The following is a 25,472-nucleotide window of genomic DNA, read 5'->3' as shown; positions in this document are numbered from 1 at the left end:
TCCGTTATCAGCCCCCGTCCAAGCTCTTAAATCATTTATGTTGCCCTGAACACATTCAACATTAAAGGTTCTCTGTAGAATTCATTAACCGTTTACCTTTAGTGTAATATACAGTATGTCTAAACACATATGCACTGTGTTTAATCTGTGATGAATGCATTTCCTTCATCATAAAACACTTGTGATTTTTTTCAGCCCATTCAGCAAAAACATAGTTCCTCCGTTCCATAGGGTCCCATTGCCATAAATGGGGCTATGGGTCTGTGTGTTCTGCTGACTGTTGTTTTCACCGCTTTCACTGAGGAGATTCCAGAGAACGGGAGCATCAATTGACGGCCCGCAGGTTTACCTGTAGCCGCTTTGATGTGCAATGACTTTTCCAGGATGCATTCAGTCATTTGCAAATTTGGGTTTATTTCAAAAGTCATAGTTGCCAGCCCCACTATGAAGTAAATTACATATGGTTGTAATTTTTTTTAAATGTGGAATGTGAACTTCTGACTTATTGCTAAACCACCAGAAATAACCACAACCCCTGATGTTAATTAACAACTTAACATAAATATTATATAATATATTTCATATCTGTGTTCTATTTTATGCTTTAGTTGGTTATTTGACACATATAGTAACAGGATGTGACATAATAGCAACTAATGGTACAACAGTAACAGAGTTTTTTTTTTTTTAAGTAGGGACCCCCTACCTACTATATATATTCTATATTAAACTAGTGCTATTTATAAATATTCATTATTATTATCATTTTACCTTCAATAGTAAGCTATTCAAATAATATACAGGTTCAAGCATTATTTTTTTTTAATTTAAATCTAAGCCTGTGCATAGTAGGCCCCGCCCCCTGTCGCTAGGATGCCAATCACAACGCTGAATATTACACGCTGACTCTGTCAGGTTCCCCTAACGACAAAACATTTACCTATGTTTAAGGTTAAAACTGTCAACTGTCAACATACTAAAATATATCGTTTTTGTGCAGTTTCTCTCACTACCTGAAGGGGGAGAACTAAGATGTGCACTGTAACTTTAAAGTATTGACTTTAAAAAAAAAAAAAAAAGAAATATATATATATATAATTTATAGAAATCAACATGCTGTTTGCGACAGCAGCAGAAGCTGAATTTAAACCCAAGGCTTGGGCATAATAACTAAGCAAATTAGATTGAAATAAATTAAATAACATTTGATTACAGGATGATTTAATGAACCACTGAAATCTAATGAATACACAATGAGCCTTTTATTTTTTCTGCGCCTCAATTCAAATGACTGATTCAAACTTCTCTGGGGATGTTTACTAAAGCTCTTTTCGTTGTTGCGAGGCTTTAATACGGACACACATGGCTTCGGAAACATATGTACTCTTAAAACACGTGTGCGCCAAACACACGAACATAAATACACACACACACACACACACACACACACACACAATAAAAGGCGCTTTTACAGCCTGTCAGAACTGGAGGAAAAACACCACCTCTAACAAATGCCGTAGCTCGCCATGTTGTACTGCTCCATGATTCATCACAGGGGGAATCAGTCGTGTACGCGGGCGGGTATAGTGTCGTTTGTGTGTGCGTGAGTGAGTAAGGTGGCTGCCATTTGGGAGATTGATGGCCGGGGCAGGATAGAGACAATGAGTTGTGTTGGTGTATTTTTCCTCCGCTGTCTGTTTTCTGTCGGCTCCATCGTTCTTTTCTCCCCCCCCTCTCCCCCACCCCCCTCATCTTTTTTCCCACCAAAGCTAACAGTCAATTGCTTCACCTCCCTTTCCCCTCCTACGCCCCCTCTCCTCTCCCCTTCTTGCTCTTTCTCTCTGTCATTCATCCATCTTGGAATTCAGAGTTCATCACACCCCCCCTGAGCTGAGTAAAAAAAAAAAAAAAAATTCCATCTCACCACTGAATGAGAACTTTCCGCACAAAAGACATTAATCTCCTCATTATTACCACAAGCAATAGTCGCGCGGACTAGAGAGGAAAAGACCGAAAGGGCAAGAATGGTCACAAATGAAAGTCTTTTGCAAACTTAATTTACCCTCCCCAATTAACGGCAGCCACACACAGGCACATGTGGCGTACATGTTAACAGGGTGAGTGAGTTGGATGACTCACAGGCGCTAGTAGTGTGTTCCCCGGTGAAACAAAGCCTGTAATTTGGTCTCAGCTGTTAAAAAGCGCATTAAGAAGCAGAGTGTGAAGCTTTCTCTGAGTGCACAGTTGGCTCGCCAGCAGGCTGGAGCCAAAGATGGCTGCTCTGTCTAGATGGGCTGCACAACATGATGAAAAGGAAATGTGACAGCGCCCTGGATGCAGTTAGCCTCGAGGTCAGAGGGAGATATTCAAAGTGGCACCGATCAATGATTCTGACATTTTGCCAACGTGCCAAGTGTACAGTGAAAGATATCTCTCCCTATAATGAGCAAATGATTAATTATCAGATGACTCTGCAGATCGTTTTTGTATTCTTTGTGTGTTCTTTTCATTTTCTTTTTTTTTTCATCTTTAAATACGCGCCAACACACAGTAGCTTTCCGGCTGCAGCTGGTTTCACCAGACAGAGCTAGCAGCTAGCCTGCGATCATAGTGAAGCGTTGACTAGCTTAAGAGTTATTTTTCTCAGGTGTAGGAGGAGACCAAGACAGAGTAAAAAGAGAAAACGGGAACAAATAATAGATACGGCCCCTGTGGTTGATCACCTGTATGAGTAGGGATGGGCATCAATAAGATTTTATTGATACCGATGCCGTTGTCGATTCTGCTTATCGATCTGATTTTTTATCGATTCCCTCATCAATTCCTCCTGTTAATTTTTCATCTAGAAAAAGTAGCCGTTTGTGTTTTCGCCTAAACAACAGCAACTTTAATGAGTTTCTAAACAAGAGATGAGAGCTTGTGTGAGAAAAGAAATAGGAAATTGGATCCTCACTAGCTGTGCTCTGCTGAGACTTGGCGATAGCTGCACTCGTTGACCAGAGATTGTCGTACACATGGTGCGCTCGGTCTTTAGTGCCGCGCGGCGATGACAAATGGTCGCTTGAAATTACGGTGCTGCATAAACTGCATGTTGCAAAAAGTCCTTTCTGGTGAATCGTTCCAGCCTCTCTGGCATCACATCTTCCTTGTCGTTATGTGATGTGAATGACGTGCTTCAACATAAAAATTCTTCTTCTTTTGTTTTATGGTGGTTGACGAACAACTTTGCCAACCGCCACCTAATGACATAGATGAATTGAACCAGTTGGTTCTCAATGCCCATGTATGAGTGGGTGCTCCACAAACTGAGGCTATAGTCGTCAAACAGCGGCGCCAGCTCAGGTCCAGTCTGTTCCTTCTCTCTCTTGCCCCTAAAACCTCCTGCCCTGTTCATTTCTACTGAACTATCCAATAAAAGCTCATAAGGCCAAAGTATAGCCTTGGATAACATCTAAACATAATAAACCAGAAGATATAGATGTATAATTGCTGAATTTAGGTTGTGCATATTGTGTGTGACCATGTGCTGTGTGGGTGTTCACAACTCTCTTCACTCTTGCGATAGTTAAGAAAGAAGAAGCTGGTGGTGGAGATCAAAACGGAGCTAAAAGGATTTTTTAAAATTTTTTTTAGTATGGACAGAAACACTGTAGTAGTGTAGCAGCGAGCTTCAAAGAGTCTATTAACTCTTTAGTCGACTGGAATCGGTTTCAGTTATTGACCAATGCATGGCTGTTGAACATGGCTCATGTAACAGCAGAAGAAAATTCATTAAAGTCAGTACACTAATTCAATATTATCATGCAGCCGTATCTATCAATTGTTTGGCAGTAGCGGATGTACTACTGGTGTCACCCTCAGTATTTGTAATAATAAAGCAGTGGTGTGTTTTACATTGACTCATTGAACCCTCTTGTTAACAGCCGTACTTTACAAAGAAGATCTCTTGTTGGCTAAGTGTGGGAAAGTAGATGGGCATTTTTTCCTCTCTTTCTCCTGACATTTCAAGGACTAATCACTTTATTCATAACGCAGATAATTAAGTTAGTTGCTGTTCTAATCCAGTAGTGAGGCTGATACCGTGCAATGTCCTCCTTGGGATGTGATGAATCTCTCAGTTTAATTATTAAGAGCTTGTAATCATTACATGGAGCTCTGCGTGGTTGCGGTGTTGTGGTTTTGTGTGGTGATGCAGAAGTTGTCGACAGTGTTTTTATAACCCGCCACAAGGGAGGACGAGGTGGTGACGAAGGTGCTGTAATGCAAAACGGTACAGCATGCTCTGACTTCAAAACCCTGAGGTGGAAAGTGGCATCAGTCAGAAGCCATCGCACTCGCACGCATGCATACATCAACGGCAGCCAAAGGCTTTGACAGCCGGATCAGCTCAGATCATTCCATCGCCGGTGGCCCCGACTCGCAACTTAGCTCCCACTTTTTTGTCTTGTTTCCCCGGCATCTAAAGCCATGTGCACTTCACGGAAGGTCACATCCTCCCCCGATGTGTCTGTCTGTTCTGCTGTCATGACTAAAAGACTGACTGATAGTTAACCACACAGGGTTTGACCCACACAAACATGCTAAAATTAACTCAAATGGAAAATTATGGCGCGGCAAAGACGCATGAAATTAAAAAAAATATTATGAGCGGAGCGTGCGGCAGAGATGAAAATACATTAAGACTTGGAGAGTACTTCTTTATTTTTGGAAATTAATTTCAGCTGCTCTCGGGTGGAAATTTCTGAAGAGTCCAGATGCATGGAAAATGCACAAATCGGAAGCAAATATAACCGACGAATGCACAAAGAACCACGCCGCGTAGCAGGGTTTCACGCAGAAACGGGGTTATGTGAGCAGAACCGAAGCCTTTCTTTTTACTTAAAAACGTTAAATGACGAATTCAACAACAACAAAAGAAATAATAATCCCAAATCCTGCACTGAGCTGCATCCATCATTTTAAGACGTCTGAGAACCCACTAACGACAGAAAAGGAAAAGTGTTTAATTGGCTGAAGTGCTGATATGACAATCTGTGGGTCCTGATTAATTAATAGTGCATGCTGCTGCTGGTGAATGTTGGATGAGTACAGAGACAAGATGATGTGTGAGGGCGGTGTGGATGTGTGGATCACAAGGAATATATGATGCACACGATAAAAAAACAACGGTGGTGGTGGTGGGGGCGCACGTGTGTGTCCTCTGAACATGTGTGCGCTCCAGCTGTGCCCCCGTTCAAGGTGTTAGTACATTATTCTAATGAATGAATGTCAGCGTCCTTGGCAAAGGACACAACCGCTCAGCCGCTGAAGGCTGCTCTCCTGGTCCCCCAGTTACACACACACACACATTACAGTGTGTGTGTGTGTGTGTTTATATGGGTATCTTTACTCTTAACAATCTCAATTACAACGCATAAACCTGAAACGAATCTAATCTTAGCCCTTACGAGTCGCATCCTTGTGTCAGAGAGCGAGGACTCGGCTGTGACGTGAGTCTCACAGAGATTTACATCGGCGCACATTAAACCCTGGCCTCTGGTGCTCATCTTCTCAGAAATGCTGAAGTGTCATGAGATGAAGGAGTGCGCCTGTATATATGTGGTGGGGCGTGTGTGTGTGTGTGTGTGTGTGTGTGTGTGTGTGTGTGTGTGTGTGTGTGTGTGTGTGTGTGTGTGTGTGTGTGTGTGTGTGTGTGTGTGTGTGTGTGTGTGTGTGTGTTCATAGGAGGAATCAAAAGACAGTGCAGGGGTGGGGGAAGGCACAGGAAATGTACCCGCGCGATTCTATTGAATTGTGAGGAGAGATTACCAACACAGGAGGCTTTGCCATCGCTGACTTTTAACTGTGATGGACCATGCTGCCTTTTTTCCTGTCAGGGGTTGTCAGAATAAGAATGAGGAGCAGAATAAGGCCTTTATTGTCCATACACACAGTACAATGAGAAGTTGTATCTAGGTTTAAAATGTCATGGTTTTCATTTTTTTTTTTTTTGGAGCTAATTCTGTGTTTGTTTGTTTGTTTTGTTTTTTAATGCGGCACAGGAAACCCTGGAAAAGTTGGGATTTATTCATGACAGAAGAGTAAGAAGGCTGTAATTTTTTTGATTATTTGCCTAGAGCAGCAGTCTTTTAAGGCCAAGGACCCCCTACCTGCTATATGTGTTTCATATTAAACTTGGCCTAGTGCTGTTTATAGATATACATATCTCTGTATCGCGGAATAAGTGAAGAGCTGACTGAAAGATAACTTAATCATCCCTTTACTAAAATATGTTCATGTTAATGTGTTTTTAAAGAAATTTAAATTTGTGGGAGAAAATTAAAAAATATATATATATATATATATATATATATATATATATATATATTATATATATATATATATATATAAACAACTAATCAACCAAAGATTTTGCAACCCCGCCTGCAGTACCTCCGCGGAACCCCTAGGGGTCACGGACCCCCTGTTGAAGACCTATGCACTAGAGCAGAGCAGCACAAAAAGTCTCATGTAGAGATTTTGCTTTCAATCTTATATTAAAACACTACAGAAACTGGACCAATTAAATTTTGCTTAAACGATGACAAAAACAATTAATCATTTCCTCAGACTACTTATGTTCTTGGCTAATTTGTAAATTCAGCTCCTAATTGGTCTCTGTGTGCCTCAGGAAATAATGAAAGTGACTTGAACGGTGGAAGTCAGCGGAGGTCCCAACAACTATTTTTGTCCCGGGGAGATTAGTCCAGGACGTGTCTGTGGAAGACTGGGGTGAATGTGAATGTCACATTGGCTTGGTGGCAGTATTTAGATGCAGAGGGGTAAAAACTGAGAGAAAGAACTTCAGACAAAAGAGACAACATTCAGACACATGCAGAGGAAACGATCCTTTCCGGTCCCTGAAAATACGACCAGGTCTCTGAAGGCAGCCCGAAAGACAAACACAAGCTGCAAATTAAAAATCTAAAAGATTGAAAATTCTGTCAGAAATTGGGAAAGTTAGATTTGATGATGAGTAATCGGTATTCATCAGGTATTAATATGCTGCTAATGTAAGAGGCAATACTAGTGAGGGAAGTTAGTCCATTGGAAGAATTATTATGTAATTTTTGGCTGATATAGTTGAGCATTCAGTAATGTTAAGTAATATCAACTCTTACTGTCTAAAGTCCAGAGAGGAAGAAACTCCCTTCTGTTTTGTTGAGGTCTGGGCCAGAACCAGACTGGTGGTTGTTTTGAACACTACAAGTTATAGGAATTACCTCCTGTTTCCTGTGCTACAAACACATTTTAGTCAGAAACATGGGGAGTACAAAGGTGCTTGTTTTACATCGTGCAAGTCAGTTAACAATATAAAAGCCGAGAGGCTGTGAAGGTTAAAAAGTCAGATACATGTGACCCTCACTCCCCTGAGATGACAGCAATGTCAGTGAGCAGTCAACAGGAGTCACCACCTTCCCCAGTTTGCTCCGTGTCGTCAGCTCGTCAAGTGCTTCAGCTCAGGTTTTGGATGAGTGAAATCAAAACGTCATAATATTGTTTGTAAGTTTTTACAAGCGGCCAATTCTTATAAATCGCACACAAGCCAAATTCAGAATATTCTTACTGGCTGCTTTTCCAAGTGCTCAAAAAAAAAAAAGAAAAAAAAAAAAGAGCCAGAGGTGACTTAACTAAATCTGACTCCAAATCTGTTCCTGCAAGCTGCGTACTCTTTCCAAATCCAAACCATACGCCCGTGAGCAGAGCGTGGAAGTTAACCACGGTCTCATCTGCCGTTTGCAGCGAAGTTAAAGTTTCATCTCGCTTGCATGGCGTCCTTGTCTCTGTATATGCTGGCCGCGTGTTTGTGTAGTTACACGCCAGTGGAAATTTATTCAGCACACACTGAGAAACGTACCAAAAGAGTTGAGCGGCTTGAATGTAGACCAAGGCAATATGGATGAAGTCAAACCAAAATAAAAACTGATCTTACTGTGCCGCAGGTTAAAGGCATGTTTCCATAATTCTACCATATGTCCATACCTGTTGAATTAAATGGAATTTAATTATTAACGAGAGCTCTCTTTGATTCTGTGGATAATAGAGTAGGTATGTACGTACGCAGTCACCACACAGTTTCTGTTTGCTAAGAAGAGACGCGCAGCTGTGAGGAGGGAGACAAAAACAAACGGATGAATGACAGAAAAACAGAGAGATTTACTGTAACCGAATGACCTGGGGGAGTCTGGGACAAGCAGCACTTGTAGAGAATAGAGCAAACAACTGGAGTAGATTCCGCCGCAGCTGACAGGATAAATAAAGGTAGAACAGAAAGAAAAGGGGGGTGAAAGGGAGGGACAGAGATGAAAAGAGGAAGGGAGGCTAAAGAGTTACGCGGGCCAGGCTCTGGTTTGTGTTTAGAGGAACAGGTACAAGAGCCGCGTTCGAACGCCAATTATTCCGCACAGGCACAACAACAAACTTGCTCGGGCACCGTTCCAGTTCACGGATTCCTGCACACTTCACACATGCAGGCCGGCGCTCATCCACACGCAGACAAAAGACTCGCTGCTTGTTCTTTTATAAAGCAGGCGTCTGCACAAATGTAACACCTTCTTTGTCATCTAGCGTAATAAACGACGCGCAGAAAGATGCTGAGGAAGCGTTTTGACTGCAACGTAAACACTACATTAAAATAACGTGATGTATTAGAGAGCAGTGTTTTTATTTATTTATTTACTTGAAAATAATAATAATTAAAAAAAAACGTTAACCCTGAGATCTGTTTTCTTTAGTCATGCAGGATAACAGCTCACTCATTTCTAACCTGCATCTTGTAGTAGTTGCAATCCTGAAAGCACTGTGAGTCAGGAGACAAGACACTGTTTATTGAGGGGTGTTACATAAGACATTTTGTCCCGCTGTGGGAAAATAATGAGAAAGTATGAGGGTAGATTGTACTGAATTATGAGTACCGCTGTATTTATTTGCACTAGACACCATGAAATCATTCTTTCTCTCCTCGGTGCACAGTTCATGTGGTTATTGGATTTCAGCACCATGGACAGCAGCCCACACAGGCAGCAGCGCTATGGAGGCCGTAGTATAAGAAACACAATGTGCTTGTACATTTTCTTGGACTAGATGCAATACCTCTTCGTGGAGACAGAAAAGTAAATTAGTCTAGACACATGGGCTAAATTAGCCTTAATTTCTGATTAAATACAATCCTGACGACGGGCAGTCTTGAATGGTATTTTATTTTATTTTTTAAATGTATGCACTAAGTGTTGTTCAAATTAGTCGACTGGCCAGCTTCATTAGTCAACTATTAAATGCTGCTGATGGTGCTGAATTGCTGCCTGTTTTTATACAGGCTATGCATATTTGCAGCCCACAGTATGTAGCACACAACCCGCAACAATCTGTTCTCACCATATGTATTCAGATCAAGAATATGGATTTCATTGTGGCAAAGCATTGCTTTCTACTGCGTTTTTATAAGTGACTCGACTTTCACATAATAGCCAACTCTAAACATTCTGAAGTTGTGCAATCCCTTGTTCCTAAACGACAACATGCAAAAGTTGACACAATTTATTTCTGAATGTTTTTCAGCTAAACAACACTCGTCATATCCGTCCATCAAATGAGGTTAAACGTAAAAACACAACGTTCCCCTCTAACTGCAGCACAAACACTCAATATATTTGTTTCATGTGATTTTAATGTTGTTTCAGACAAAACAACAGCTTTGTTTAGCTTTGAAACCGAGAGCTCAGCCCATCTCCCAAAAACATCAGTTCAAGGATATATTACAGCTAATTGGATTCTGGCTCTTGATTTCATGAAAATCATTAAAATACGAACCTGCCATATTTTCTGCAATATCTTCTCTGTTAAGGATGAAAGCCACGCGAGTCACCGCCTTGTGTTTTTCACATGCCCCCTGAACTTTGCACGCAGCCCGCGCTTAATCACCGCTGCCAGGCGATGCACTAACTGCACACATATTAGCCTTCAGCGAGTCAGAGATGCGGGCATTAATCGCATGTACGAGAGTGTTCGTGCAGCTCAACCTCTGATTTATCTAAGATGTCGGTCCAGACGAGTTTCATAAATTGACTTTATCTTCTGTAGCGGGCTGAAATGGACCATATTAGATTAGGTTAGGCTTTCCAGTCTGAGGGAACTCGTTTGATTCTTTGATCTCAAAATTCAGCGGTAACTCCAGATCTGTTATTTTCCTCCAGTCTTCCTCCTGACTTCTCTCATCTCCCTGTGTTTATGAAGCAGGAGCATTTTTTTTTCTTTTTCATTAGAACTTTTTTTTTTTAACATGATCATGTCTTCATCTGAGTTGAAACTCCCCTGAGTAAATTTACATCTCGTCTCTTTCATGCCACGTCTAAATGTTACCGCACATTGACTCTTTGTGACTGAGCTCTGATAAATGCGATGAATGTCTTATATAGACTTCGATCCGTGTTTGTATCTTCTTCCTGATTTTTTGCAAGCGTATATGTCTTATTTTTAAGGGTTCATATCGTCTGACAGTAAAACCTTGATTTTTTTTACAGGTTTAATGCACATGTATTGTTGAACTTCGTAGTTTCATTCTCGTTCTCAATCCTGGTCATCAACTTTGACCCAACACTGCCACTCACGGTTAAAAGTTTCCCAGCGTGCCTTTAAAGATTTATTTTGATACTTAGGACCTTGTAACCTACACCAATGAACCGACAAGAAGCTTTCTGGCTGAGGGGCTGCACACAGACAGAAGCAGACCTCTTTGTTCCGATAAAGGCTGCCAATAGGCCTGACTCTGCTCATTTTTTTTTTTCTTTTCCTACCGAGCATTGGCCCCGGAGAAACGAAATGTCACCCCTACTGTGCAGCTAATTGTTCTCAGACAGATCGACATGAAAGCTCTCGTGAGCCTTCAGTATTCCGTGTTCCTAAAAGGAAAAACAATGTCGCAGCGACAGCCGCGCTGAAATAGCAAACATTTCTGAGACGTCAACAACGAGACGTCTCCTTAAGAAACACCGGTGGGGCATTCTCTCTGAGTGTGAGCGGATATTTTTGGTGCACCGGAGGGAGTTTCAGGCAGTCCACGTAACGAGTGACAAGCAAGTGGGTAACCTGGTTTCTCCGAGACACAAAAAGAATCACGCGAATCCCCAGCGAATGAAGACTCCGGGCCCGAAACGGACTTTCTGGCTCTTTCACGAAGCAGAATTCCTCACGCGCACGAGATTCTTTCTAGTGTCTGTTTTCCTCTCTTTCTACTATAACTCTCAGTTGGCACTTTAGAGCCTCTGTGTCACACACACATGGACGTACTGTGCTTATTACACTACATTATGCCTCCACAGTCGGCACAGTGCCCTGAGTGGGCAGAGAGAGTGAGTGGTCACATTACACTGCTGTTACATCACATTCCTTCAGTCTCCTCAGCAACCAGGTGTCCTCCAACAACAAAAAAGCAGCACAGCCGCACCCTTGTTATGCCATCCTGCAGCTGTCACACAGTGTTCAAGGCTTCTTGTCAAAGAGAGCTCACGTTTCACACCGTCGTATGTGGTACGCGCTCCATTCCACTGCTGTGCGAAGGCTTGGTGGTGTTTGGTGCAGCCGGTGGGGTTGCTGCAGAACAATGAAAAACTGCCGGGACGGGGCAGTGGGAGGTGTGAGTTTGTTGCTTCTGAGAGCAGCAGAAGCGAGTTCGGAGAGAGCCGAGGCTCTCTTCCCCTGAAAGAATAGGGGAAAGTGACTCATCCGAAGCCAAAATTCTGGTGGAGGAGAGGAGAGCCTTGATGCAGGTGGGCTGCCCGCGGCTTTTTCAAAAGCAGGAGAGAAGCAGCGGTCACTGCCCTGGCCCACAGATATTACACCACAGTTATATAAAAAAATAAATATATATACATTTTTTGGTTTCTGCTGTTTTCCATGTTCATGTTTTTTTTTTTTTTTTAGTTGTTTCTGAACTGTTTGTGTGCGCCTGTCTGGCAGTGATACCCCATCAAGGAGCGTCATTGCTATGGTGTGGGGGTGTCTGGTCTGGTCTAGGTTGGGGGGACATGTCTGAGTAACATCCACACACATGCCAGGTCCAAAGGTTTCCCAGCGAAACATTGAATTGTCGCAAGATGGTCAATGATATTCATCATATTGTCGTGGCTGAGCTAGTATATTGCTCAACCAGATGCTGGCGTAAACACAAATACACTGCAGCTTCCATTATTGTTCCAAACACGGTAAAGAAAGTCCTTTATTGTGCCAAAAAATGCCCATAAGGTTGTTTTCAAATTTGGAAACTCTCTTTCCTTGTGTGAAGAGGGCTCTGTCTGAAGTGCACGGCTTCAGTCTTTGATGTATTGTCATTTCTTCGCTGCCTTTATCTCCAGATGAAGAGGAAACGTGTCCCACGGTTGCTGACATGAAAATGTCCTTCTCTCCTTTGTCTTCTTCTACTTAGCCTGTCCTGCCGCCTTCTATCGACAAACTGGTTTGCCCCCCATTTGCATTCTTTTGTCTTCGCGACATTTCAAAAACTACCTTGTCTTGGTAATGACAAAACCACAAACTATTGTCTGACAGCTCATGTTTATTGCCTCGTCGGACCTCTTTTCAGCCATGTCGCCATCTCTGCAGATCACTGCAGTCAACCGTGCACCAGAAAAAAAGGATGACCAAAGCCAAATAAAGCTCCACAGGGATTAAACTCAGTAAGTGTAAGTTTTACATTAAGTGGCAGCTACATCAAGGAGCAGGTGAAATCGTGAATGCGACAAAAAACAAGTAGGACTGTGCGCTCCTACTTCCAGGCCTTATTTTATCCTGAACGCAACGAGGAGGATCCCAGAGAGGCTCCGTTCACTGTAATTATCAAAGCCTTGGCACAGAAGCGTCCTCCAGGTGTAACTGGCCGCGCAGCATTTTGCGCCGTGCCATAAACCTGATTAGTGAAAGCTGGCTGGACATTACCTTCTGGCTCAGGGGAGCCGTGTGTCTATCACCGGCTGGGCATGGCTCTTTGCTTTTATTTGGATTAAAAAGACACTCCGGAAGCGATCGCTTTTATCAGCCGCGCTGTAAGATGGGAAAGAGGACCGTGGTTCATTGGATTTCAGCATTTCTTCTATTGCAGATAATTAACACTTAGTCACAAGCCGTGACTGGTTTTGCATCTTTTTGGAAATGATCCTTATCTTCGCCCCAGAATGATGACGGTCTGCGGAACAATTTCAGACGTCAAAGCACAGCAACTTGTGTGCGGTGACTTATAAAACAAAATATCTGACACAGCCGAGCATTTCAATGCTTTGACTTATTCAAGAGCCTGGCCCAAATAGAAACATCAGATGTACAATACAGACTAGAGGCAAGAGCACAGCGCCGCATCGTTCCCTCTTTTTTACTCTGTCTCCCTCTTCATTTACCCCTGTGACCCTTGAGAGCCATCCATGAATATTCCATCAGACAGCACGGCCTCTGCTCGCCCTCTTCATTTTGTGATTCAGTCTGTAAGTAGCTTACATAAACGCCTTTATGTACGTATATAAACTCAGCCGTAGCATACGTGTGTGTGCGAGTGTGTGTGCGCTGACCCATGGGCAGGAAACATGGAAGCTGAGCATGGAACAGTGGCAGAGACATTGGCGGAAAATGGTTTTGCATAAATCTTTGAATTATGTCAGCGCTGTCTCTAGGCAGGACACATCCTTGCTGTGTGTGTGTGTGTGTGTGTGTGTCTGCGTGCTGCCCACCGGTGATGATACTGCAGAGTGAGATAAATGACCTCATATTCTTACGGCTGAGCCCGACTCTCAGGTGCTCAGTGGAAACAGCGGAATTATCAAGCTGTTGAGCCAATAGAGTGGGTTATTTATGCAAATTCAAAGTGCACCATATAGCCTGCCGTCAAATATACTGAGAGTGGCGTTACACTTGTTGTATCGCTGAAATCAGAGCTTGTTGGAAATGTCATTTCTTTTAACTTACACAACACACACAGAGAGAACTTTATTTCAAAATCTAGCTAAGTTCTCAGTTTCCACATGCCAGGATGAATTTGAGGAAAACGCTCTATACAAACAGGGTTAACTGGCTACAGTCATTTGTAGCAGGTGTCTAGGGTTGAGGTTTATGCAAGCATTGTAGCATTCTTATAGTGGTAACCCTTGTGTTTTAAGGCTTTGCCAAGCGGCAACAACCAGGACTGAAAGGTGAAACCAACACAGAGGAGCTAAAAACTTCGAAAAAGCTGTTCTTGAAGACATGTGGATGTTTCATCCATCTTTGTGTCCAGCCTGTGCGCTTGTCAGGGCTACCATGTAGCCAGGCGTGTTAGCATAAATGTGCTAGCACTGAAAACAAGGAACAGCTGAGGTTTAAAGCAGGTAACAAACACAGCTAAATGTAGTAGGGACAGTGAAGCCATTTAGTTCCTCAGTAGTTGAGCTGCACTGTCTGTTAGCTTCTCTTCTGCTAATATTGCAGCATTTCACCTGGGGACTGAAAAGGCTCTCGGCTAATTACGGGGAACCTGATAGAGTCAGCGTGTAATATGCGGACTTGTGATTGGCTCAGCAGCATTGGGGGCGGGGCCTACTGTGTACAGGAGGCTTAGATTGACAGGTCTGGGCCAGTGTGGCAAACTGTTGAGACACGGGTGAAGTGAAAACCTACAGTTTAAAGGATTAACATTTTAAAATGATGATGGTGCTAATTGAAGGAATCACATAAATGATCGCGATACATCCTTAAAGGGACATGGATATCATGTCATGAAATTTAGAATAATGTCAAATATCAAGGCCAATCAGGAGAAAGTCAAGGGATGATAAATAAAGGGGTCATTTATTTGAGATGTTTAATTAATAAATGTTGGACCTGTTGGAGGGTTAGGGCTGAAGGAAAATCTTCAGGTCCAAAAAGTCAGGAGGTTCATCATCTGGGCACCATGGATGTACCAAATTTCGTAGTCATGAACTGACAGCTACCATCCTACAGCCTACAGGGCTCTGGAATATCCTAGTTTTCATACATTTGATTGAATTATTCTAAGTTAACATTCTGACTGGTTGATCTGTTTGTTCACCAAGCTCAGACCATGTGCCTCCAGCACAGTCACAGAACCATCAACAAACCTGCCGAAGCATCCGATTCATACTACACAACGGCCATGAAGCAGACAGGTAGTCAGTCGATGTACAGTAAACTGAGAGATTCTGAGAGAGCAAGACAGGAGCATTATGTTTTAAATCCAATCCTGCTCTGAAAGTCAGCCTGAGAACCCTTGAGCGCAGGCAGCGCGTCACTCACGGAGCTGAAAAGCTGAAAAGGCCAAGGCTACTTTTTCTTTGGTGGGATCCTTTTCACTTGTTTTGAAAGAACATGACATTCTGAAAAATTGCTATTGTGTTCTGCTTGAATAGCTTCGATCTTTCTGAAGGATTCTTAACTGTTTCCACATATCGTGTCAGCGCTGCCTCTAAGAGACCTTGTTACCATACAGCCGCCAATGTTCTGTAAGAAGAAAACAGACTGTTCTGTTCAGTGGTGTAACTGTAACGGGCTATGTTTGCATTACTTCTTCAACCTGATAGAAATTACTCTGATGAGAGACTCCAACTTAACTGTTTACATTAGATAAAATACCCCAACACTAAAACTATTCTTCAGAAGATTTTGCCTTTCAGTGTATTTTAAAGGGTTTACACCACCCTTCTCTTCCTGAAAACTCCTTCTGATCAGTCTGTTCTGACTGAGGCTGATACATGAGCCATTTTCATTCTGATTATTAGTGGAGTAATAGTGTCCGTGTAAATGCAGCCTCTCATTAAACCGACAGTTGTAATTCTCAGATTTGGTCCGGGAGGACAGTCAGGTTCAGGGAAGGAAAATGACACAGAGTGCACGTGGAAGCCTCCAGGAAGAGTTTCCTCATGTGGCTTTCCTCACAGCAAAAAATAGCAGCAGTGCTAATTTGCTAAAAAGCTCAAATGGCAATGTTTTTGCACTTATTTGACAGGGGTCTTTTGTGTGAATTATTACTGTGGATCATAGGCTGTTGACAATGTGTCGGCACTTCTTTGCACTGGCCAAACAAGGAATTGTTTTTTCTCAGCCCCACTTTACTGAGTGGTTGACATAGCAACTGGCAGTCACCATTATGTCACATCCTGTTTCTATAGCACCGAATAACTAAAACGAAACTTATCCAAAGGACGGACACTCAAAGTGCATCAACATTATATTAACTACCTGAAGTGACAGAAACCATCCTTGAAAAAAATATATATGTTAGTATATTTTAGTGTTTCAGTTTGGCCCAAGTTCCAACCATTAACATGGTGGGGGTGGAGATTATGACCTATACCACAGCCAGTCACCAGGGGGAGCTCTACTTGCTCTAGCTTCACTTGCGAGGAGCAGTTCCACCATCCATATTTAAACAGTCTATGCTCTGGATTAAAAAATAAAAAAGTGTGTGAAACTTCAATGTCATAAAGTGTCAGAAAATGTCAAATCAAAGCATTTGCAGAGTTATAGGACTGGATAAATGGGTGATATGAAACAAAAAGAAAAGAGTTTTCCAAAGCTCTCTTTCTCATCTCTTCATGCTTTAAAGATTGAAGATATTCTGTAACAATGCAGCATCATTACCAGTACTGAATTGCTTGGTGCAAGAGCCCACTGAACTTCACAGAAGTAAAATACAATAAATAAAATAAATATATAATATATATAGTACTTTTGCTGCTACAACAAAAACTACCCAAACGTCCAACCATACCAAACCAAACATATATATTTTAAATGTCTTTATATGTCTGTGTGCGATATAAAACTATGAGAAGACATAAATACTTGCATTAGACAGATACACATACTGTACTTAAGCTCTGACTCAGTCATCGTCATCACAGCTGAAGGAATTCTGCGACTGAAAAATAATTTATAATTAGATGCTAGTGAGAATTTAATTTAGCTAAACTGAGGCAACAAACTACAAAGAATTTCTTTTAGAAGAGGTGTTAAATGTTTCAGGGAGATTTATATGCCAGATAGGCTTTATTATCCATTATGATTTTGAATGGGCGTACAGTGCAGTTTTGTTCTTTGTATGACTGTCTAAGGAAGCGATTATCCAGATTTTGCATTATGACCCAGTGCACCCGAACAAGTCGTGCTAATCGTAGCTGTCTCTACTGTGAGTCTCATTTGCTTCTGCACATTAATTCATTCAGCAGAGAAAAACACTTGCACTGTTCACTCGAAGGTGCCAATGTTCTCAGACTGATTGCGTCAGTAAACCAACCCTCCCAACCCGCGCGCGCGCACACACACACACACACACACACACACACACACACACACACACACACACACACACACACACATACACACTCTTTGGACACATTCAGGAGTTATTCCACAGCAGACTCCGTCAAGGTCAGCTGGCACAATGCTGCCCCTAAAACCCTCTAATTATCTTCACAAATGAAGCACTTGAAGGGTGTGTCCTTGGCTGTGAATCATCCGTAATGACAGAGCTGGAACCGAACAGCCAAACTCTCCCCTGAAGTGTGTCTTAATGCAGTCGAATGAAAGACAATATAACGAAACAACAACAAAAAAAACTCTTATATAACACAAAGTGCGATGGATTGGAATTGTGTCAGCGGTAGAAATTGAATCATTTTCCACTTCCTCGTAAGAATGAAATCAGCGGCGCACCCTGACCTCACTTCACAGCACATCGTGTTTCCAAAAAAAAAATAAATAAATAAATAAAACAGCATCGACAGCACTCATCAGCATTATACAACAGCTTCCAGCGAGGAGGATCCAATTTTAAAGTGTAGAGAGAGGGGTGGGGGGGGTGCAAAAATAAAAAAAATAAAAAAAACATGATTAACGAGGGCAGGAAAACAGCAAAACAAGCCCGGACTCGCGAGAGACTGTGCAGCGGTACAGCGACCATGTGATTGGTGATTAGCAGGTAAAGTTATGATTCACTTTCTTAAATTAGCTCTTTCTGACACGGCCCCCTGGGAGCTGACGAGCAGGGTGGGCCGAATGCTTTTAAATGAAGAGGTGGTAATCAGCTGAAGAAGATCGGGCTCTGCAGACGGATGTGAGGCTTAGAGTTAAGTGGTTTAAGCGTGACCCGTTGACCCGTCTTGTGGGCCACTTCAGGGACAGTGACTGACAGTCTGACTGCGGCGCAGCGGCTAATTACCCAGGTTGTCTGAGCATGTGAAATAATGACTTGGGTTGAGGGACGTCGACAGCGTAGAGAAAATATTGAGCGTTTTCCTGGTTGAATGTTAGCTTTCCTCCTACTTTTTCCTTTGTGAGACGTGCGTGGATGAACGCAGCCCTATTCCAGCTTCAGTTCACTGTCCACACAGTACATCTTCATCCGAATACACAGCGTAAGCAAGCATTTCAAGGAGAACAGTGACAGACGTTCCTTCTCTTCTTGTCTGTGGAGGTTGTCAGTCTCACTCAGCCACGAAACAAGATGAAACTATTTGGGTTTCTGGAAGACGTTTCACGCAAGTGGCGTCTTCAGTTCTAAAGAGACTGGTGGGGTGTTGAGGTTCATATGGGAACATCAATCAGAATCTTGCATGTTTTAACTCTTCATTGGAGAAGGAAAACAGAATCAAAACAGCCTCTTCAAACTCTAGCCATGCGAGTTCCTGATGGGCGCATATATCCCTATTCAGATATCCATCCATCCTCTCCTCCTGTGTTTGTTCTTTCACACAATTCTTTTGCATCCTCCTTAGGATTAGTTGTATTCATTCATTTCACCTCAGTGGCTTTTGTCATGACCCCTCAGTCTGAGAGTGAGTTTGGTTCCTGCGTGTCGTTGTTCACGATTTGACGATCTCCCCGGCCGTGTGCTGGGGACGGAGCAAAGCCGCGCTCTCCTGCCGTGTCAACGCTGATTAAAGAAGACGGGAACAACTAAAGGATTGGAGCTTCCGTGTCAGCCGCAGCCCAGGGTGTCGGGAACAAGCGACCAAAGAGGGTGAAGGGTTACAACGCGGTCCGGCACAAATGTTTGCACGGATACCGATGACTCTTGCATGATGCACACTCTGAAGCTCCTGCTGCTGTTCGGTTGCACCAGGATTTTTCAGTTCAAGCACGATTGTACTGGAACGATCAAATTATCTTCAGAGAGGACGATATGCAGTAGAAGTTTTTCTTTTCTTAAAGCCTGACGGTATTTCTGCTCAGTATACGTCCACATACAAGCACTTTGAGCTCTTCTGTCTGAACCACTTGTTTTGCTACCTCCATGTTCCTACACCTCCCAGTTCTGTTGATCACCCCTCTCCATCTGATTTAAAAAATGCCTCTCACTTAACTGGTTACGGGAGACATTTTTATCCTGTTCCATATAAAAGCATCTACTGATTGAACTGCTGCGCTGAAATTGAAAAATGCCAAGCAGGAACGCCCTCCAAACAGATACACACACATCATTTTACTACTACAATCAAATCATTTTCAGTTTGAGCTGACTGCATTTCTGTAGCTTCCGCCCAAAACATCAACAATCTGTTCGGGAGCTACGTCCACATGCAAGCTCTTCTGGAACTAGAGGACAGGACAAGCACCGTCTTCCATCTTTCCCACTCTTTCCTGTGGCTGTACTTAGCCCTGATGTACAGTACATGTGTTTGTGAGTCCAAGTCAGCATACCCACATCATCCCTACTTCACTAATCGTGTTTCTGTAAAGAAAATAATCCAGCTTTGCAAGAAATCTTAATACATTTTTTTAAAAGGCATATAATTCCTGCTAATTCAATTCAAGGTTCTCATGAGGAGGCACTGAAAAGTGTAAGAGTACATTTGTATTACTAGACCATCAGGCTTAGCGTTTAGTGTCATAGTGTTTAGTGATACTAGTGAGGGATGCATGCAGTGAGAGTCCAGAGACTTGTCTGTTTCTCTCATAAAAGCAGCACAGAGAAGAACCGGCCGACACATGCACTTCTGCTGACCGCTCTCCGTCCGCGCAGAGGTGAAGTTGGAGGGAGCCTCCAGCCGGAGCATCGCTCCGCGTGATGCTGATGTTGCCAAAGCGGCGAAGCGCACGCGTCTCCTTTAAGGAGATGTATGCATCAGCTGTGGCCGTTGACAATAAATAGGATAGTAAATACACGGAGGAGAACGGGAGGTTTATTTATAAAAAAAAATCTAACGTCCCCGTGCACACGGCCCGTTTCTCTCGGCGCGACGTCTGAACCCACGGCTGCTTCGCACCCCGTTTGTGAATCTGAACCTCCACGCACGCATTGTGTCCGTCACATGAAAGACTGTGTGAAGGTAACTCACGCGGTGCCGCTGATCGATCCGTGGATGCCATCGCTCGGGAAGGTGGGAGGCGGAGGGGGGGCGCACAACACCCCCGGGAGGAACAAAAAAAAAAAAAAAAAAAAAAAAAAGGGGCGCTCTCTTTCACGGTGTGTCCAGCGCCCGGTGTGAAAGCCCGCTGGCCGGCCGCTGCTCCGGTCCTCCTCCTGTCTGGGCTCCTGTGGCAGGGATAAGCACGCCTCCTGTAAGCTGCTACTGAGCAGGACTGAGCAGCATCACACCGCGCATCGTGGAGCTCCACTAGTGTGGGATGATGATGTCGCGGGAATAGGAACGCTAGTCTCTCCTTTTAACGAGAACATCCATGTGCACCGCCTGAGTCACTCTCTCCCCCCGAAATCTGTCAGCAAACTGAAGAAAACATCTAGAATGTTTGGAATTCAAGCGGCAACCCGCACTCCATGCGCACACTCGCGCGCCACGCAGTTCCTCAACAGAATAAGATGAAAGCAGCACAGATGTATTTATAGCAAACAATTCAACAGCTTTCACTTAAAGCCACATGCCTCCTCCGATGGCTATATCCTCTATACGCATACGCACTCCTCACACCTTCTGTTATCAGGACTGTGAAGAAAACTGTATGTGGCTTGAATCGGCCGCCAAGTGTCACAATCTGGGAAGCGCAGCGTTTTAAATTCGGGTCTGGATTCGATTCCGGTGTCTTTTTCAGCCTTGACCCTGATATTAATAATGTGTCCCACTTCTGTGACGAGCACAATCTGTGCCAAGAACGGGGGAAACTCTTGTCTCACACACCCTCGGTCTTCGCTGTGAGTCTTAACATTAAATACATGATAAATATTTTTGGAAATTTTGAATCTTGCAAGTTTCATTTGTTCAATTAATTGTTTGGTCCATAACGGTATAAAATGTCCACGTTTTCTCCAATTTAATGATGCATCAAACGCATTGAGTATTTACTTTACAGTTACACAGTTACAGTACATAAAAGATGATTTACACTGATCAGCCAAAACATTATGACCATAAACAGGCGAGGTGATCATGTCATGCCATGCCACCCTATCAGATGTTGGGATATATTAGGCCGCAAGTGAGCATTTAATCCCCTGGGTTGATGTTACAAACTGAAAATATCCTCAAGTGGAAGGACTCGAGCCACTGTGACAAAAGACTGTGATGGCTAGAGGGTTGGAGAAGGAAGGAAAAGAACCAGAGACAGGGCCATGGACCAAGGCCAGGGATCATTGATGCGCGTGGAGAGACAAAGGCTCATGCTGGGGTCAGAGCACACGGTAGCTCACACTCTGTTTCGCGCTGGGATTGTGTAACTGCAGACCAGTCAGGGACAACGAACACATGAGCATCAGAACTAGACCGGGAGACACGGGAGAAGACGGCATGCCGTGCAGTCACATGGATGCCTGGATGTGTGTGCGCTTACCTGGGGAACACATGGCAGCGTGGGGCGGGATGAAGGCGATTTGGCGACATAATGCTTTAGCAATGTTCTGCAGGCAGACCTTTGATCCTTGCATTCATGTGAATGTTATTTTCCCACGTAGTACTCAACTAAGTATTGCTGCAATGTCCACACTTCTGTAGAAACCGTGTACCCTGACGGCCTCTTTCAGCAGGATAATGGCTCCAGTTTTTGCAACAAGGTGAAAACGGTTCAGGAATGACTTGAGGAACAACAACAACAAGCTCAAGGTGTTGACTTCGAATTACTCAGAGCTCAATCCACCACAGCGCACCTTCAGAGCTCCACGCCTCAATGGGTCAGCGCTGTTTTGGTGGAAAGAAATGGGGCCTAGACGTTGATAGACAGGTGGTCATAATGTTATGTCCGATTGGTGTAAAATATGATCAAAACCCAATTTGACATAACTGTCAGACTGACTGATTAGTTCACCTTTATGTCATTAAGCAGCCTACTCCTGCATGTTATTGCTTAGCATCAATTGCAGTTACCAACCCTGGCTGAAATTCTGATCATGGTGCTCTTCAGTACTTCGGCCTTGTAGGACAGGCAACATTTACCGAAATTCTCTGTGTTGTCAGAGTCAGTCTCCCTGCAGGAACAGATGTGAGTGATGGATTCATGAAGGATCACAACAGACCTATGCCTCCGGGATCAAGAGCTGTCTCCTTCCTTCCTTCCTTCCTTTTGTATATTCAGTGCGCGACGGCTCTTATCGCTCCGCTTCACGACTCTCCCTCTAACACTGGCGGGTCGCTATTCTCGTGCGCTAAGCCTTAGATAGCTGCGTCATCTGAGGATTTGATGGCACAATTATCAGGGCTCATGCTTCTGCAGTTGTGTATGTAACTTGAGCAGGAGAGGGGAGCAAACACCGACGACAGGAGGCAGAGGAGAGAAGAGAGACTGTGTGTGATCCATCCTTAGGCTGAAAATGTGGAAACATCTTGGTCATCTTTTCTATCTAATAAATTGTTGTCAATAAGTTGAACAAAATATTTTCTTCTCATACTGATCAATCATAACATTATGACCACCCTCCTAATATTGTTCTCGATCTCCCTTGTGCTCCCAAAACAGTTGTGACTCATCAGAGAATGGACATGGGGTGACATAGGGTGTCCTGTGGTGTCTGGCAACACAGTGTTGTTAATAGGGGGCCTTTCAGGTCCTATGTGTTGAGGGGGGAGCCCTTATTGGATCAGGCTTGTTCCAGTGCATCCCACATATACTTGACCATGTGGTTTGGAATCTAGTGAATTTGGAGGCCAGGTCAACACGTGCTGTTTTTCATGTTTTTTGAGTTGTTCCTATCATTGCTATTGGGTGTAGGGTGTCAGTGCTGGTCAAGCTGGGTGGTACATGTCTAAGCAACAGCCATTATCCATTACAGGGATATTATATTGATTTTCCTCAACGCAGAGAGAACAAACATGCCTCTCCTCTCTGTGTACGCATACTAAAATACTTATATACTGCATTAGACATTAATCAGGCAATTTCTGTGGGGACTTTACTGATTCGTACTTTTCCTCCGCTACTCATTTCTTCTATGTCTCAAAATTAAATCAGTTTACAAAAGATAAACAAGTTAAACTTTGCTTTGAGGCAAAAAAAGACATCTAATCTAAAAGAAATTTAGCAAAGAGCAAACAAAGAATGAATCACTGAGACGTTACATTTGCAAGGCTGTTCTCTTCATGGCCTCTGCTTAAAAGTTTTCTGTCTTTCATTTATTCTTCCCATTCTTTTTCATTGTTCACCACCGGCAGCTCCTTTTCCGAGTGATTATAATGACCACGTAGAACCTCCGTTCATGGTGCTTGATTAGCGGAACGTTTCTAATCTGTGTTCAAGTTGCTCTGGCATTATCATTTGTGTTGTGAATGGGGACTGAACACGGTGTGATGTAATGATTATACCGTCCACACAAACTGTAAAAATGCAATGGATTTGAATAATTATCAAACGTTTTGCTCTTTTCACGACAGACTGTGAATGTGTAATACCCAAAGTTGTCATAGTGGATTTAATTCAGATTTGAATCAAAGGGGAATCCTTTCTTAGAACAAGGCAGTGGTTGGCATTTCTCACTTGTGCCTAATGTGCCATAGACTGCTCCCCGTGGCCTGCAGCTATAGGGAGGAAATTTCCACTGGGCTTGTTGTTGTCCAGTTACTCCCCCTTGAACCAATATGGTACTGACTGAATGTCCAAACACTTACGCCTGATATACTCAGCTGTTTGTTGACAGGGGGGAATAGGAGCAGACTGCTGGCTGGAATGCAGGCTGATAGAGAGTGGAAAAGTACTGGGGGCAGCCAGCTACTGCTCCCCTAAACCCCAAAACCTGACCACTAAAAGTACTCTCCGCTATCACTTTTTACACAAGTTAGTTTCTGTCATAGGAGCAAAACTGAGAACTACTGAAAACTGAGAAACTGCAAACTGCAAGAGTGCTACTAAATACTTAATCAATGAGCAGACAAACTTTACTTAATGAATATAACTGAGACTATATTTATTTTAATGTTATATCCATTTAAGTCGCTGAAGTTCTGAAGGACTAGTGTAGGTCTATGAAGGACTGGTGGAGAGTTGAGGTTTATATAGGAACCTCTGTGGGTGTAACCCCTCAGTACCTTGCTTGGCTATTGTCTGTAGATACCTGTCATTGGAGAGGATTGAGCAAGCTGCATACTGTTCAGTGCAGTGAGCAATATACAGACTTTTAAGGGCAACAATGCCACTAATATCTGAGATACTTAAATAAATGTAAATGCACCTTGAACTATGCAATCAAAAGCCTGCTGTCCTGACCAGAGCGTGCAAGGAACAGTTCACGAGAGGAGGCCATGTAAGTGCTGAAAATTGAAATAAATAAATAAATAAAAATAACGAGGAACAAAACTCATTAAACAGGCTTGCAAAAGCAGATTTGTGAGCAGGATGTCTGGACTGACTGAGTCAACTCCACCTACACTTGAAGGACAAAGGACACTCCACTGAAGACAACAGCATCCACATTTTAGCCAGAAGCGACATATAGTTTGAATGAGGAGTAAAGGAAACCATCTATGTCAAATAGGAAAACTGAACAAGGGAGGTGGACTAAGATATAATCTGCCATCAATTTACAACACAGACTTAACTCACACTTTGAGGAGCCTCGGACTGATAAAGAGTTGTCCTCTTTCATTGGAGAAAGACAGTCGCCTTTTAACGACAGGTATGTATCCATTAACAGACACTAGTCAAGCGAGTTTCTGATGGCCTTCCAATTTAAACCCCAAATCCCCTGTTCAAGGCCTGTCTTTTACTAGAGCCCCTTTCAAAACCGACCTGGGTTTGAAAGAGTTTTCGACCCGGGTTGAATGACCTGGCAGTCGACCTGGGATTTTATCAGGTCGGCTCGGCTCAACTCAGCTCGACTTTGATGTGAACAGGAATGTTGTGTTGACCCACTAATTTACACCATGATGTTGACGTACCTGCCTGTCACATTTTGATTTTGTCAGTGGACGACCTGTCAAACTGTGTCATTGTAGAAGCTCCAGGGTTGCGAGCAGCTCAAAACCAGAGCAAAGTTTTGGTCTACTCCCATAAGAGACCGATCTCTGAACGGCAGAGATTTT

General features: G+C 43.2%; 1 protein-coding gene across 1 annotated transcript in view; it reads right to left on the bottom strand.

Annotated features, from left to right (window-relative positions):
• tbkbp1 (TBK1 binding protein 1) overlaps positions 1 to 20,998 on the bottom strand; it is a 61,106-nt gene extending 40,108 nt beyond the window's left edge. The window contains exon 1 of the mRNA XM_047610039.1: positions 20,352 to 20,998. The gene's annotated coding sequence lies outside the window, so the exon portion shown is untranslated. The remainder of the gene's footprint in view (positions 1 to 20,351) is intronic.
• Between the last annotated feature and the right edge of the window lie 4,474 nt (positions 20,999 to 25,472).

This window comes from Mugil cephalus, chromosome 16 (genome assembly GCF_022458985.1).
Source record: "Mugil cephalus isolate CIBA_MC_2020 chromosome 16, CIBA_Mcephalus_1.1, whole genome shotgun sequence".
In the NCBI taxonomy this organism is placed as follows: Eukaryota; Metazoa; Chordata; class Actinopteri; order Mugiliformes; family Mugilidae; genus Mugil; species Mugil cephalus.
The sequence above is the reverse complement of the archived record's forward strand: the minus strand, read 5'-3'. Positions and strand labels throughout refer to the sequence as shown.